The sequence below is a fragment of the Musca domestica genome, unplaced genomic scaffold, assembly GCF_030504385.1.
Source record: "Musca domestica strain aabys unplaced genomic scaffold, Musca_domestica.polishedcontigs.V.1.1 26, whole genome shotgun sequence".
NCBI classification, from domain to species: domain Eukaryota; kingdom Metazoa; phylum Arthropoda; class Insecta; order Diptera; family Muscidae; genus Musca; species Musca domestica.
In genome coordinates, this window is record NW_026712283.1 from 2,904,490 (window position 1) to 2,919,963 (window position 15,474).

General features: G+C 35.5%; 1 protein-coding gene across 4 annotated transcripts in view; it reads right to left on the reverse strand.

Annotated features, from left to right (window-relative positions):
* Positions 1-15,474, reverse strand: part of LOC101891988 (cytoplasmic protein NCK1) — a 68,356-nt gene that overhangs the window by 33,245 nt on the left and 19,637 nt on the right. For 2 of the 4 annotated variants that reach the window (XM_059123974.1, XM_059123972.1), the window contains exon 2: positions 2,452-2,525. The exons of 1 other annotated variant lie outside the window; for it this stretch is intronic. The gene's annotated coding sequence lies outside the window, so the exon portion shown is untranslated. The remainder of the gene's footprint in view (positions 1-2,451; positions 2,526-15,474) is intronic. One more of the 4 variants, XM_059123973.1, reaches the window with a different exon arrangement.

The following is a 15,474-nucleotide window of genomic DNA, read 5'->3' on the forward strand; positions in this document are numbered from 1 at the left end:
CCTGCAAAAACCCTCTATGGCGAAATAAAAAAAATGCTAAGTCACTTATAGATAGAACATATCAAGGTCTGCCATAGATAGATAGCCTTTTACCAGTTTCATATGGGGAAAGGGTCTTTTTTAGATCTCCTGTAGAGAGGTAGGTCCTCCTTTTTAAAAGTCTTTTGAAAAAATCTTTTTCTAATCTTCTGTCAAGAGAAGTTCGTCTTAATCTTGTCTCAGGAGTCTTTTGTAGATAAAAGACCGCCTAGGGGCCTAATATAGATAGTTGCCATTAAAATCCCTCGAAAGAGTTTCTGTAATTGTAGGACCTAGCAAAGATCTTCCATAGATAAAATATATTCTCTTCAATGGATAAAATACCTATGGACCTCCCACAGATCTTTTATAGACAGAATGACGATAAAATGACTAAAATCTCTCGAAAGGATTTCTGTAAACGTAGGACCTTCTAAAGACCTTCCGTAGATAAAATATATTCGCTTCAATGGATAAAATACCTATGGACCTCCCAGAGATCTTTTATAGGGTTTCTGTAAATGTAGGACCTCCTAAAGATCTTCCATAGATAAAATATATTCGCTTCTATGGATGAAATACCTATGGACCTCCTAAAGATCTTTTTTATAGACAAAAAAGCGGTGAAATTACATATTTATGGTGTCTCAAAGCATTCCCAAAATCATAAAGGTCCGTAGGAGGATATAGGATTATATTCAGAATTTTCTGACAGAAATCTGAAGGAATTCGGAAATGTGTAAACGACCATGTTTTCTTAAAAAACCCTTTTGGTCCCGGTACCAAAAAAAATTCTTCAAATTATGTTCAATAATTCGGAAAGAGAAATATCATCAGCCCCTCTCTCTCTCTCTTCTTTTTTTTAATTTTTCTCAAAATATTAATTTTCCAACTCGAGAAATATTTGCCGACTTGGTATATTCCGGTCGTTATGTGCACACTTGGCTTCTCCTCTTAACGCCGAGGCGATGTTTAAAAGAATAGCATAGATTTGCTAATTTCCACTCGGGAGTAAAACTTGATCGCGAGTTTGATTGCTCGAATAAAGGGAGTCTACTCTTCACTCTTTTGTTTTGTGAGAGAGGGAGTTTTTCACGGAGTCTATTCTTCGTTCTTTTGTGTGAAAACGCTACCGAGTCACTCATTTTTGAAAAATAAGAGTGGCAGCAGAATGGCTTAAAATAGGGCCAGAGTTTGGTCTAAGCCTGAAAATGAGAGGAAAAAGAAAGGGAAGAGAAGGAGAATAGGGGAGAGAGTTCAGAAGAAATACACATACATAAAAATACAACGACGATATGACAAAAACTATAAGAGTGCTCGAAGAGCGTAAAATCTGCTCGATTTCGAACATATTTTGCTTCCACTCCAAAACGAGGAACACATGCTTGCTCCTATTCGAGCGACATCAAAAAATTGAGTTTGCTCATTTTTCTTGTGCCTCAGGAGTGCTCTAGCTTGAATTCGAGTGAGTTCCACTCTTTGTTCAAATTTAGGGAAGTTGTTCGAAGGTCTGGAAATATCTATGGCTGCAAGAAAGAATCACTTATATATGTTTTTCGGATGTCTAATCTAAATATGACGAAATTCGGAACTATGCTCTTTTCTCAGATTTCGTTTAGTCATACGTTGGAGCTATCAAACAACACGCAAAAAGAAAACTAAGTCTTTTAAAGGTTTTTATGGTGAGAAGACCTTTTAAAATTAAAATACAAAGAGACTTATTACGGAGAACATCTTTCTAAGGAACTTTTAAAGACATAAATTCTTCTAGAGGTCTTCCAGAGATAGAATGACCTTGCTCTAAAGTTCCAGATCCTCACAAGGGGTTCGGTGTTCATAAGACTTTGTCAAGGTCGTCTATAACAAAAAGTCATTGCCCTAAATCCTCTAGAGTATAAATAGTTTAAAAATCTCATCTAAGAGTGGAGGGTTTTCTAAAATTGTTCACAGCAAAACTTTGGTAGTCATATGTGTCTCTGTCCGCATTACCGGTAATGACTACTACATACTATATGCATTACCAAAAAAACTAAACTGAATTATTCCTGAACAAAATTGCAAGGTTAAATAACTTACTTTCTTCATTCCATGTAATGAGGCAAATGCAATAACAATACAAAAAAATTATGTTTGGCGATGTTAGCGGAAGTTCAACCGTAGATTTTTTAAGGTGAACAACTGATTATTTTGGCTCTTAGTGGAAGTTTGACATTAGGATGTGGTTTTGTGAGTAATTACTGGTAATAAAATTTTATGATGAGTTCTATGGTTTGGCGACCTTTTAAGGCTGCTGATATAAGACAGTCGAAAGTTCTTCATTTTTGGAAGATAAGCCTTCTTAACGACTTTAATAAACAGAATATTTTTTATATATAAAAAGTTGTAGCACATTTTACAACTGTAGTTGTTGCGTTTATCAAGCTAATACTGTACCTATTTTCAATCACCGTTTTGCTTTTCAATCACCCCCAGTATTCGTCGAGCTCTTGCCAATATTGAATGTCCTTCTGAAAAAGGGGGAGAAAATAGTCTTAGAAAAGCTTAAAAAACAAAAAAAATAAAAATAAAAAACACAAAAATAACAAAAATAAAAGAAAATAAAAAAAAAATAAACAAAAAAACCAAGTGATATTTAAAACACTTTCAAAACTTTTTAAACCGATTATGGCTATGAAAACTGAGATACACTTTTAAGTAGAAGACAAAAAGAACCCAAGGATAAAAGAGAAGAATAAGGTTGACTAGATTTAATATTTCAGAAATCCTCTTAGCGAGGTGAAGCCGAGGAATGCACTATGGGTTTTTTTACGTTTATTTTGGCATAAACTCTAATTTCAAAGCTATTGAATTGAAATTTGGTTTGTATGCATTTTTTATGCTTCCAAGATGACCTACCAATTTTCATATGATTTGGGGCACTATTTCATATAGCTGCTATATAGCCGATCTGGCCGATTTGACCCAACTTTTTTGTTTATGAAGCTATTGAAGTGAAATTTGGTTTTTATACATTTTTTATTCTTCCAAGATGACCTACCTTGTTTCAAAAGCATAAAATATTAATACAATATAAAGTACATACAAATTATATCATTATTAATTCATATTACGTAAGTAGATTGGGTTTGTATGTTGGACATTTATTTTGATTCTGGGAACAAAACAAAATTCATTAGCTATGTTTAAAATAAAAAGAGGGTATACTTCTCATCATTCCACGTCCAGCATCTTCATAATTTAATTTTGGGCGACCTATTTTGTTTGGGGAAACATACTGCTCATCCATTACTATAATTATACTTCTGCTAAGCCACTTTGAATGTTTAGTTTTAAATCGCTCTAATTTACGGTTGCACTTTGGCAAATGCTTTTTTATATAATTAACAAAATTTTTAACTTGTTTTGATATCAAACGCATTTGGTCTTCATTTAAAGTGATATTATTGATATTCTGTACCACATATTTTACTAGTGCATCCTCTGAGCGTTTGTTGCTGCTCCAAATTTCAATAAGCGCTGCATGGGCAAACACGTGTTTATCTGCAAAACACGTGTTGGCACAAAATAGAACAAAAAAGGTTAGTTACTCATTATTTAACACACTTTTGTTAATAACTTGGCATTTATACCTTTTTGCAATGCTTTGCCATTCACAAGTTACACTCCACGGAACACAACTACAATTTATAGATTTTATATAAAGCTATACATAAACGAAACATTTCACAGTATTACAACAACAGACAATTATGACAAAAAGGGCACCTCGTCTTAATTTTACATACCTGCACTAACGTTTTCCATAATTACACATTTTATTTTTTTTTTTTCAATTTTGTCAAATCAGAAGCACTTGAACTTAGCTGATCTTTACCGCCAGTTGTACCAAAACAAAGTGACTTTCAAACAGCTGACTTTAAAAGCTCGCCAGCAAAAAAGGGTTGCCACCCGTATTGATATTAAACATTTTTTTTTCTAATATGGGTATCTACATTTAGGAAATCAGTTAAATTTCAAAATATGAAACCAAAAAAAAATGACTTTATGCCAAAAAAATCATGCTTTTTACCCATAGTGGAATGGACGTTTTGGAAAAACTATGACAACTCTTGAGCAAAAAATTCTGCAAAGTTATCCAAGACTGGAACCAAAAAATCTCAAAGAAGAATTTTTTTAGATGCAACACCTAAAGGTTGGACCGGAATGTGTATCTAGGGACCACAGAGATATGTCGGACGACCCGCACAGTCCGAATTTTTTTCCGAAGTGTTACCTGGTAAATTTTTTTAGGCGTCAGTGCCACTTTTAGCGGCAATAATGACAACCTTGTACCCTCTGCGTTACCATTATCTCAAAAATAATGACAAAAAAGTAAGGTAAAAAAATAAGTTATTCCAAAAAAACAAGTAAATAAGCTGTACGTTCGGTCGGGCCAAACTATTAATACCCTTTACCATTTGGAAAGAATTTTGCAATTTTCAAAAGAATAAAATCCGTTAAAATTCTGTTAAAATCTTAATATTACCGAATTTAGACATTATATTAGGGTCTATACGACGACGTGGATCTGAATATTTGTCATAAGACATTACAATGTTCAAATTCGAAACTTGGGAAAAAATCGGAAAAATTTTGAAGAAAAAATCGGAACAATGTAGTTAAAATCATCAAAATACCGAATATCGGGAGGTACCGTTATATGAGGGCTATACGAAGGCGTGAACCTGCATAGACAATTTTCTGTAATAGGCTTAGGTATCCATTACGAACTTCAAATACCAAATTTGAAACAATTCCGCTGAATAATGTCGCTAAAATCATCAAAATACCGAATATCGAGAGCTAACTTTTTGTGTGGGCTATACTTAAATTTGGAGCTGCACAGACAATTTTCTGTCCAAGGCTGTAGTATCCATTACGAACTTCAAATACCAAATTTGAAACAATTCCGGTCAATAATTACTCTAATATCATCGTAATACCGAATATAGGGAGGTGCTATTATATGGGGGCTATACGAAGACGTGAGCCTGCACAGACAATTTCCTGTTTTAGGCTGTAGTATGCATTACGAACTTCAAATACCAAATTTGAGACAATTCCGCTGAATAATGTCGCTAAAATCATCAAAATACCGAATATCGGGAGGTACCGTTGTATGAGGGCTATACGAAAACGTGGATCTACACAGGCAATTCTCTGTCATAGGCTGTCGTATCCATTATGAACTTCAAATGCCAAATTTGAAACTATTCCGGTGAATAATGTCGCTATAATAATCAAAATACCGAATATCGGGAGGCATCGGACAATATTCTTTGTTAGGCTATAGTATCCATTACGAACTTCAAATACCAAATTTGAAACAATTCCGGTGAATAATGACTCTAAAATAATCAAAAAACCGAATATCGGGAGGTACCGTTATATGGGGGCTATATCAAAACGTGGACCTACATGGCCCATTTTCAATACTAAAAGTCCTGCAGACATAATATACATTTGAGTAAAATTTTATCAACCTACTTCATTTCGTTCGGAAGCTACAGTGATTTTCAAAGACGGACGGACATAGAATTGACATAGAATCTATGCTGATCCAGAAAATATATACTTTGAGGGGTCTAAAATGTATATTTCGAGGTGTTACAAACGGAATGACAAACTTAATATACCCTCCATACTATGGTGGAGGGTATAGAAATGCAAGGCAAAATAACTTAATAATTTTATCATTCGAAGTAATAAGTAACGGCGGCACAGAGTTAACACTTCCGACCACAAAACCTGAGGTAACTAGTTCGAATTCCAGTTATTTATTTATTGACTCTTATTTCCTATGGCAGTTTAGTAAGTACTTATGTTCTAGAATAACGATGTAGGATGGTTATTTGTAAATTATTACTAATGAGCTTTTTGCCAGGGTAGTCGGTATTCACTTCGAATGGGTCAAACACTCCATAAAAATTTCGGTGAAAATTCCACACAAATCTTTTCAAATTTCTCCGAGTTCAACCCCCAACTCTCTCGATTTGGTTTGCTGGGTTCGTCGATTTCAAATCACTGCTTTACAAACATTCAACACAGAACTTGAATTTTACACAACACAACTAAATCCAATCGATATTACCTTCGTCTAGCATTGAACGGAATTTCGAAAAAATGTTAATGAAAGATACTTTCTGCTTAACGTACGCCAAGCTAATACAAAGGCACACAGACAGACACGCATGGTGTGTGTGCGTGTGAATGCATTGTGGCATTTCACCAAAGGCGGCAGACAGTTTTCTTTTTTTTTTTTAAACAAACAAATTCTTGTAAATCTGCCAAGATTTTCTTGTTTCGTTTTCAATCATTCAAATGGTGATTGACAATTTGTATACATTTTTTTCGTAATTTTGGGTTTCGAGTTGTTTGGAAAAAAGTTGTGGCTTTCTCCATTACAAAAAGAAAAAAATTAAAAAAAAGTTTATCTCAAAGTGTGAACTCAGGAAAAAAAAAACAATTGAGAGAAGAACAACACCATTAATTAAAATATTTATGCTGAGTGAAACGAAATCAAAGAGAAATACAAAGAGATCCTAAATTTATACCGAGTAAAAACTTTGACGCTGATCATCTGTAGAGGACCTCAAAAATATCTTCCATTTGTAGAAGATGTTCAGATGGCCTTATATTGCCTTTAGATGGTCTTCTATTGAAGGAGTACATATAGTAGGTTTTCTGTTTATAGAATACCTCCAGAAAAAATCTTCCAGTTAAAGAAGACCTTCAGAAGGTCTCCTGTATATAAAACATATTTAGAAGATATTTTATAAGATACCGTCAGGAGATTTTCAGTCACAAAAAAGACATTTAAAAGGTCTTCTGTCTTCACAAAATCTTCACAAAGTCTTCTAACCATAATATACCTCTACAAGGTAGAAAAAATCAGAAGTTCCTCTATTTATAGATCTTTAGTAGATCTTCTCTCCAAAGAAACTATTCAGAAAGTTCTTTGTTTATAGAAGACCTTTAGAATGTCTTTTGTATAGAAGACCAATAGAAAGTGTTCTGTCTGTCAGAGAACTATCGAAGACCCTTTGAAGGCCTTCTGTCTATATCTTGTCATTCAAAAGAGGCCATCGGAAGTAACTTTAACGTAGAAGATTTCCATAGGGTATTCTATCTTTATTAGGGTATTATATTATATATTATATCTATATTTTGGAGAATCTTCGACTAACCGAGGACGATATTCTGCGCATAGAAAATCTTCAAACGGTCTGCATATAGACCTTCTGAAGGACTTCCGTCTAGGCTAAGCCGCTTTAAACGCTTTGTATCTCAATAAGGTCATTAGTTTTAAAAACGTGTTTTGAATTCTATCAGATTTCTGTCAGAAGGTCTTCTATTAATAATAGAGCTTACGAGAAGACCTTTGGAAGATATTTGGCCTATAAAAGACCTTTTGAAGGTATTTCGTCTATGGAAGTCGTGTTAAAAGCTTTTTGTCTCAATGAGGCCTTTAGTCTACTTATAGTTTCACGAATTCCTTCAGATTTCTGACAGACATGTCTTGAAATATCTCCCCACGGACTTTATGATGTTCATCGAAGACCCTCACAAGGTCATTTTATTACATTGTGCAACAAAATGCATTTTTTTCAAAAATTACAAGAAAACCTGAATATATTTTGACCCTTTGTGGCGAAGGTACCAGAAGTAGTGCACCGATGTATTCCATCTACACACTTTTGAAAAGAATCGGATTTTCTTCTCGACTTCTATGGGTGTCATGGTTGTTGAAAAATTTCATCCGTTATGGCGAATGTATCAGAAGGAGTGGTCTGTTCTATTCGCTCTTTATACCACATTTTGTGTTGATAGAAAAATTGGGATGAGGGAAATTTAGAGACAATGGAACTCTTATTTCACATTTATTTCTCATAAGGGATATGATTATTCAAAATGTTAACCATTTGTGGGGAAGGTATGGGCCGATATGCAGGGTGAGATGGAAAAACTGCAACCAACTTCAGACTGCTGTCATTTCTAAGCCACTCGTCCGACAGCTGTTAAAATTATTCCAGTGACAGCTCATTATATTGTTTACAAGCGCACAAAAGCATTTTGGTGAGAATTTTCCAGAAAAAAAGTTATTCGTGATGGAATTCAAGCGTGATAGGGTGATTTCTTTATATTTGGCTGGAAAACCATAAGTGGCTATCGTTAGAGCACTCCAGCATTTAAATGTGAATAAATCGTTTGTGTTTCGTACCATCGCTCGTTACCGTAATGCTGGTAGCGTAGCCCGACGTCAAGGAAGTGCACGGAATAAAACAACAACATCAGCAGAAATGGTTCGAAAAGTAAAGAAGCGACTTGATCGAAACCCGCGTCGCAGTGGCCGAAAAATGGCTCGTGAGCTGAACAAATATGGTAATATTCAATTCGGCAAATATCGAAAAATTAGCTCGCGGTAAAGCCATTGAAATTCCAGAAAGTGCAAGAACTTAGACCGCAACAGAAAGAAAATAGACACAAAAGAGCTAAAGAGTTACTTCGCTTGGCCGAAAGTGGTGAACTGCCGAATTTGGTTTTCTCCGATGAGAAAACATTCCTTGTCCAGCAGTTTGTAAACAAACAAAATGATCGTGATTACTTGCCAAAGAGGTCGGTTGGCCACCAGAATTTAAGCGCTTCGCTGGGAATTGGCCAAAATACCGCAGATCAACATTCAGGCAGTGTGTGACGGTTTCATTGGCCGTTTGAAGGCCATAATTCGTGCCAAAGGTAACCAATTCGAATAAATCTAAACTTTTTCTAAAATTTGATGCTATTTCCGACATTTTTTGCTTTGATTCAATAAAATTTAAAAAAATGTAAAAATTATGGCGTTTGACTTTGTTGTAGTTTTTTTCTTACTTCACCCTGCAGTCCATTTTCACACGTGACCTGGCTCTACGCTTTGCAAAAGAATCCGATGTTCTTTTCACTGATATGGGCTACTTAAAAGTTTGACCGTTTTGCCGCAGGTATCACAATTTATATATATTTATATCTTTGTGGGGAAGAAGTATATTTTCACACCTGACCCAAATATTAGGATTGAATGCTCGTTTCTTTAAGGTAAATTATTTCTTTTTTTACTTTTTGTGGGGGGAGGTACCAAAAGGAGTAGATCTCGATCCATGTTTGGTAATAATTTTATGATGTACCAAATTTGGAGGAAATTATTTCAAATCAAATCATTTGTGGCAACAATGACCGGTCCCGCACAAAATTTGTGGCCATTTATATGGGGGCTATACGAAGACGTGGAAAATTTTCTGTCTTAGGCTGTAGTATCCATTACGAACTTGAAATACCAAATTTGAAACAATTCCGGTGAATAATGACTCTAAAATAATCAAAATACCGAATATCGGGAGGTACCGTTATATGAGGGCTATACCAAAACGTTGACCTACCTGGCCCACCCATTTTCAATACCAAAAGTCCTGCAGACATAATATGCATTTGTGTAAAATTTTTTCAACCTACTTCATTTCGTTCGGAAGCTAGAGTGATTTTCACAGACGAACAGACAGAGATAATTATCGACATAGAACTTTATGCTGATCAAATGTATATTTCGAGGTGTTACAAACGGAATGACAAACTTAATATACCATCCATACTATGGTGAAGGGTATAAAAATGCAAGACAAAATAGCATACTTTTATCATTCCAAGTAATAAGTAACGGCGACACAGAGTCAACACTTCCGACTACAAAACCTGAGGTAGCTAATTCGAATCCCAGCTATTTATTTATTGACTCATAATTTCTATGGCAGTTTAGTAAGTACTTATGTCCTAGAATAAGGATGTAGGATGGTTATTAGTAGAATTTCGGTGAGAATTCCAGCCAAATATTCTCAAGTTTTTCCTACTTCTGTCCGAACTTTGTCATTTTGCTTTGCTGGGTTCGATTCGATATCAATTCACTGCTTTACAAACATTCCTAATGTCCGTCAAGATAAATTTAAATTTAATTAGCAAAGACACAAACCAAGGTGATTTTTTCTCCGGTTCACAAAGGGTTAATAGAGAGAGAGAGAGAGAGAGAGCGAAAGAGAGAGAGAGGGAGAGATAGAGAGAGGGAGTAGTAAACCAGAGAAAATTAAAGGTATACTAAATTATATTAGTTTTCATCAAATTTCATAATTTTCCCTACAAATTTCAAATTTAAAATAAAATCGCTAAATAAAAACCTAATTAAAATTTACGTTGAAAAACTTTGAAACCCTTAACTCTACATTTAAACCGAGAATAAAATATTTAAAAATGAAGCGGTGTCGAGGCTGGGCGCAAATGAAAGGTCTCGAGGAGTACTTTCCGAATCTGTGGACCTTATAGTCGAAAAGAATTTCAGACTTAGGAATTTTTTGCATTTTCTGAAGAATTATCGCTCAATTTTGTGGAAATTGCAGATAAAAGCATCCACAGAACAGAAACTAAAAATGAAGCGGTGTCGAGGCTGGGCGCAAATGAAAGGTCTCGAGGACTACTTTCCGAATCTGTGGGCCTTATAGTCGAAAAGAATTTCAGACTTAGGAATTTTTTGCATTTTCTGAAGAATTATCGCTTAATTTTAGGGAAATTGCAGATAAAAGCATCCACAGAACAGAAACTAAAAATGAAGCGGTGTCGAGGCTGGGCGCAAATGAAAGGTCTCGAGGACTACTTTCCGAATCTGTGGGCCTTATAGTCAAAAAGAATTTCAGACTTAGGAATTTTTTGCATTTTCTGAAGAATTATCGCTCAAATTTAGGGAAATTGCAGATAAAAGGGTCCACAGAACAGAAACTAAACATGAAGCGGTGTCGAGGCTGGGCACAAATGAAAGGTCTCGAGGAGTACTTTCCGAATCTGTGGACCTTATAGCCGAAAAGAATTTCAGACTTAGGAATTTTTTGCATTTTCTGAAGAATTATCGCTCAATTTCAGGGAAATTGCAGATAAAAGCGTCCACAGAATGGAAACTAAAAATGAAGCGGTGTCGAGGCTGGGCACAAATGAAAGGTCTCGAGGAGTACTTTCCGAATCTGTGGACCTTATAGTCAAAAAGAATTTCAGACTTAGGAATTTTTTGCATTTTCTGAAGAATTATCGCTCAATTTTAGGGAAATTGCAGATAAAAGCGTCCGCAGAACAGAAACTAAAAATGGAGCGGTGTCGAGGCTGAGCGCAAATGAAAGGTCTCGAGGAGTACTTTCCGAATCTGTGGACCTTATAGTCGAAAAGAATTTCAGACTTAGGAATTTTTTGAATTTTCTGAAGAATTATCGCTCAATTTTGTGGAAATTGCAGATAAAAGCATCCACATAACAGAAACTAAAAACGAAGCGGTGTCGAGGCTGGGCGCAAATGAAAGGTCTCGAGGAGTACTTTCCGAATCTGTGGGCCTTATAGTCGAAAAGAATTTCAGACTTAAGAATTTTTTGCATTTTCTGAAGAATTATCGCTTAATTTTAGGGAAATTGCAGATAAAAGCATCCACAGAACAGAAACTAAAAATGAAGCGGTGTCGAGGCTGGGCGCAAATGAAAGGTCTCGAGGAGTACTTTCCGAATCTGTGGACCTTATAGTCGAAAAGAATTTCAGACTTAGGAATTTTTTGCATTTTCTGAAGAATTATCGCTTAATTTTAGGGAAATTTCGGCTATAAGGTCCACAGATTCGGAAAGTAGTCCTCGAGACCTTTCATTTGCGCCCAGCCTCGACACCGCTTCATTTTTAGTTCCTGTTCTGTGGACGCTTTTATCTGCAATTTCCATAAAATTGAGCGATAATTCTTAAGAAAATGCAAAAAATTCCTAAGTCTGAAATTCTTTTTGACTATAAGGTCCACAGATTCGGAAAGTACTCCTCGAGACCTTTCATTTGTGCCCAGCATCGACACCGCTTCATTTTTAGTTTCTGTTCTGTGGATGCTTCTATCTGCAATTTTCATAAAATTGAGCGATAATTCTTCAGAAAATGCAATAAATTCCTAAGTCTGAAATTCTTTTTGACTATAAGGTCCACAGATTCGGAAAGTACTCCTCGAGACCTTTCATTTGTGCCCAGCCTCGACACCGCTTCATTTTTAGTTTCTGTTCTGTGAACCCTTTCATCTGCCATTTCCCTAAAATTTTGCGATAATTCCTCAGAAAATGCAAAAAATTCCTAAGTCTGAAATTCTTTTTGACTATAAGGTCCACATATTCGGGAAGTACTCCTCGAGACCTTTCATTTGTGCCCAGCCTCGACACCGCTTCATTTTTAGTTTCTGTTCTGTGGACGCTTTTATCTGCAATTTCCATAAAATTGAGCGATAATTCTTAAGAAAATGCAAAAAATTCCTAAGTCTGAAATTATTTTTGACTATAAGGTCCACAGATTCGGAAAGTACTCCTCGAGACCTTTCATTTGTGCCCAGCATCGACACCGCTTCATTTTTAGTTTCTGTTCTGTGGATGCTTCTATCTGCAATTTTCATAAAATTGAGCGATAATTCTTCAGAAAATGCAATAAATTCCTAAGTCTGAAATTCTTTTTGACTATAAGGTCCACAGATTCGGAAAGTACTCCTCGAGACCTTTCATTTGTGCCCAGCCTCGACACCGCTTCATTTTTAGCTTCTGTTCTGTGGACGCTTTTATCTGCAATTTCCATAAAATTGAGCGATAATTCTTCAGAAAATGCAAAAAACTCCTAAGTCTGAAATTCTTTTTGACTATAAGGTCCACAGATTCGGAAAGTACTCCTCGATACCTTTCATTTGTGTCCAGCCTCGACACCGCTTCATTTTTAGTTTCGTTCTGTGGATGCTTCTATCTGCAATTTCCATAAAATTGAGCGATAATTCTTCAGAAAATGCAAAAAATTCCTAAGTCTGAAATTCTTTTTGACTATAAGGTCCACAGATTCGGAAAGTACTCCTCGAGATCTTTCATTTGTGCCCAGCCACAACACCGCTTCATTTTTAAATATTTTATTCTCGGTTTAAATGTAGAGTTAAGGGTTTCAAAGTTTTTCAACGTAAATTTTAATTAGGTTTTTATTTAGCGATTTTATTTTAAATTTGAAATTTGTAGGGAAAATTATGAAATTTGATGAAAACTAATATAATTTAGTTTACCTTTAATTTTCTCTGGTTTACTACTCCCTCTCTCTCTTTCTCTCTCTCTTTATTAACCCTTTGTGAACCGGAGAAAAAATCACCTTGGTTTGTGTCTTTGCTAATTAAATTTAAATTTATCTTGACGGACATCCGATAATGTCCATTGTCCCACCTGACCTAGCACTGATAACAATTTTTGGATTTGCACACAAATTGGATGATCCTTTCTTGTTATTTTCTGCGAAAATTTGATCTTTTGTGTGGGTTGTGACGCGTGAGCCAATATTGCCCATCTCCGAACTCGATCTTTGTATAATAATAATATTACGATGTTCCATGTTTGGACGAAATCGAATACTCTCTTCGTGGGCTATTGTTAGCATCAACAAGCCAGTCAGACGAACTTATTTCGAATAAATCGAATCGAATACTCTCTTCGTGGGCTATTGTTAGCATCAACAAGCCAGTCAGACGAACTTATTTCGATTATGCTGAATCTGTAGTCTTATGGCTGAGGGTATAAAAACACCTTTTTAATCGAAAATATGTCTGTGCTAAAAAATCGGGAATTGCTAAACATGGTTTAAAAAAAGCACTTTTATAAAAATCCTTTTTCTACCAACATTTCAAAAACATATTTTATTGAGGCCCTACTCCATAAGAATATTCAAAATGGTTGATCTGAATATAGTATTCAAAAAATTTGTCCTTTTATGGCATATGTACTATTTGTGAGAGGAGCTACCACAAAATGTTTGGACGGATATATTTCATTCTCAAATAATTCGAATTTTTCAAACAGAAGTAACTCAGGAGCGCTCTCACATAAAAATGAGTGAGAGTAAACCTCGTATGAAACCCGCAGTCGCTACTGCTAACAAACTCCAAAACTTCCGATTGCGAGAAAGTTTTACTTTCGAGTAAAAACGAGGAAATCTGTACTCTGTTGTTTTTTTTTTACACCTCAACCTGAATATCAGTAAAAAATATTTGGACTTCACAGAATTCAATATTTTTTTGGTCGGAGGAAGGGACCCATATATCCCATCTTCATACTAAATCGAATGCTGGTAGAAAAATTAGAATATGACACGAAAAAAATATATATTTTTTGCATTCTCATGTCAAAGTGAATCGAGGCAAATTACAATATCGCAGCCGGTGTATAAACATCATCATTGTCATGCCGGCGTTTTTTCACTCCTACTTCTTCTTTTTTTCTTTTGTATTTTATTATGAATGTACTACGTCAAGGTATAAAGAAAGACAAACACGCCGGACGGACAATAAACGGTGGGCCCCTTTAGTTTTCCGCGCGCACACACACACACCAAGGAAATATCTATGCATAAGTATCTTTGTATGTGTGTCGCATTCTTTTTGGCATGTGTTCTTCACATTTTTGGCTTTATTACACAGGTGCATAAATTATATTTTGCACGGTGTGTTCTATACACATAGGTAGGTAGGTTGGTGCCTTCTTTGCTAAGGTAATATTATGCGGCTTATTTTGGTATTCTTTATGTTTTTCTGTAAATATTTGGCCCTGCCCAAAAAAAAGAGACTCTCTCTCTACTCCTCTTGATCTCATACGAAAAAAATTTCATACGAAAAAACAAAAATTCAAAGAGATTTTTTTCGTACCTCATTAAATTTCGTACAATTTTTTGTTGCTGCTTGCCGTGGCTGTCAGAATAGTAACGGAATTCTTTAATTAGCCAATTTTCTTTTTGTGTGTCGAATTTTACATGACAATTAAATTATGTTTTTCTCTAGATTTTCAAATGAAATGACATGGCATGGGTAATTTAGCAAGGATGCGGAATGACTACCAAAATCAAACTCTTTACAGGATGAGATGAAAAAACTGCAACCAACTTCACACTGCTGTCATTTTTAAGCCACTTGTCCGGCAGTTGTTAAAATTATTCCAGAGACAGCTCATTATATTGTTTGCAAGCGTACAAAAGCATTTTGGTCAGAATTTTCCCGAAAAAAAAGTTATTCGTGATGGAATTCAAGCGTGATAGTGTGATTTCTTTATATTTGGCTGGAAAACCACAAGTGGCTATCGTTAGAGCACTCCAGCATTTAAATGTGAATAAATCGTTTGTGTCTCGTACCACCGCTCGTTACCGTGATACTGGTAGCGTAGCCCAACGTCAAGGAAGTGGACGAAAGAAAACGGTAACATCAGCAGACACCCGCGTCGCAGTGACCGTAAATGGCTCGTGAGCTGAACATATCGCAATATTCCATTCGGCAAATATTGAAAAATGAGTTCGGGGTAAAGCCATTAAAATTGCAAAAAGTGTAAAAACTTA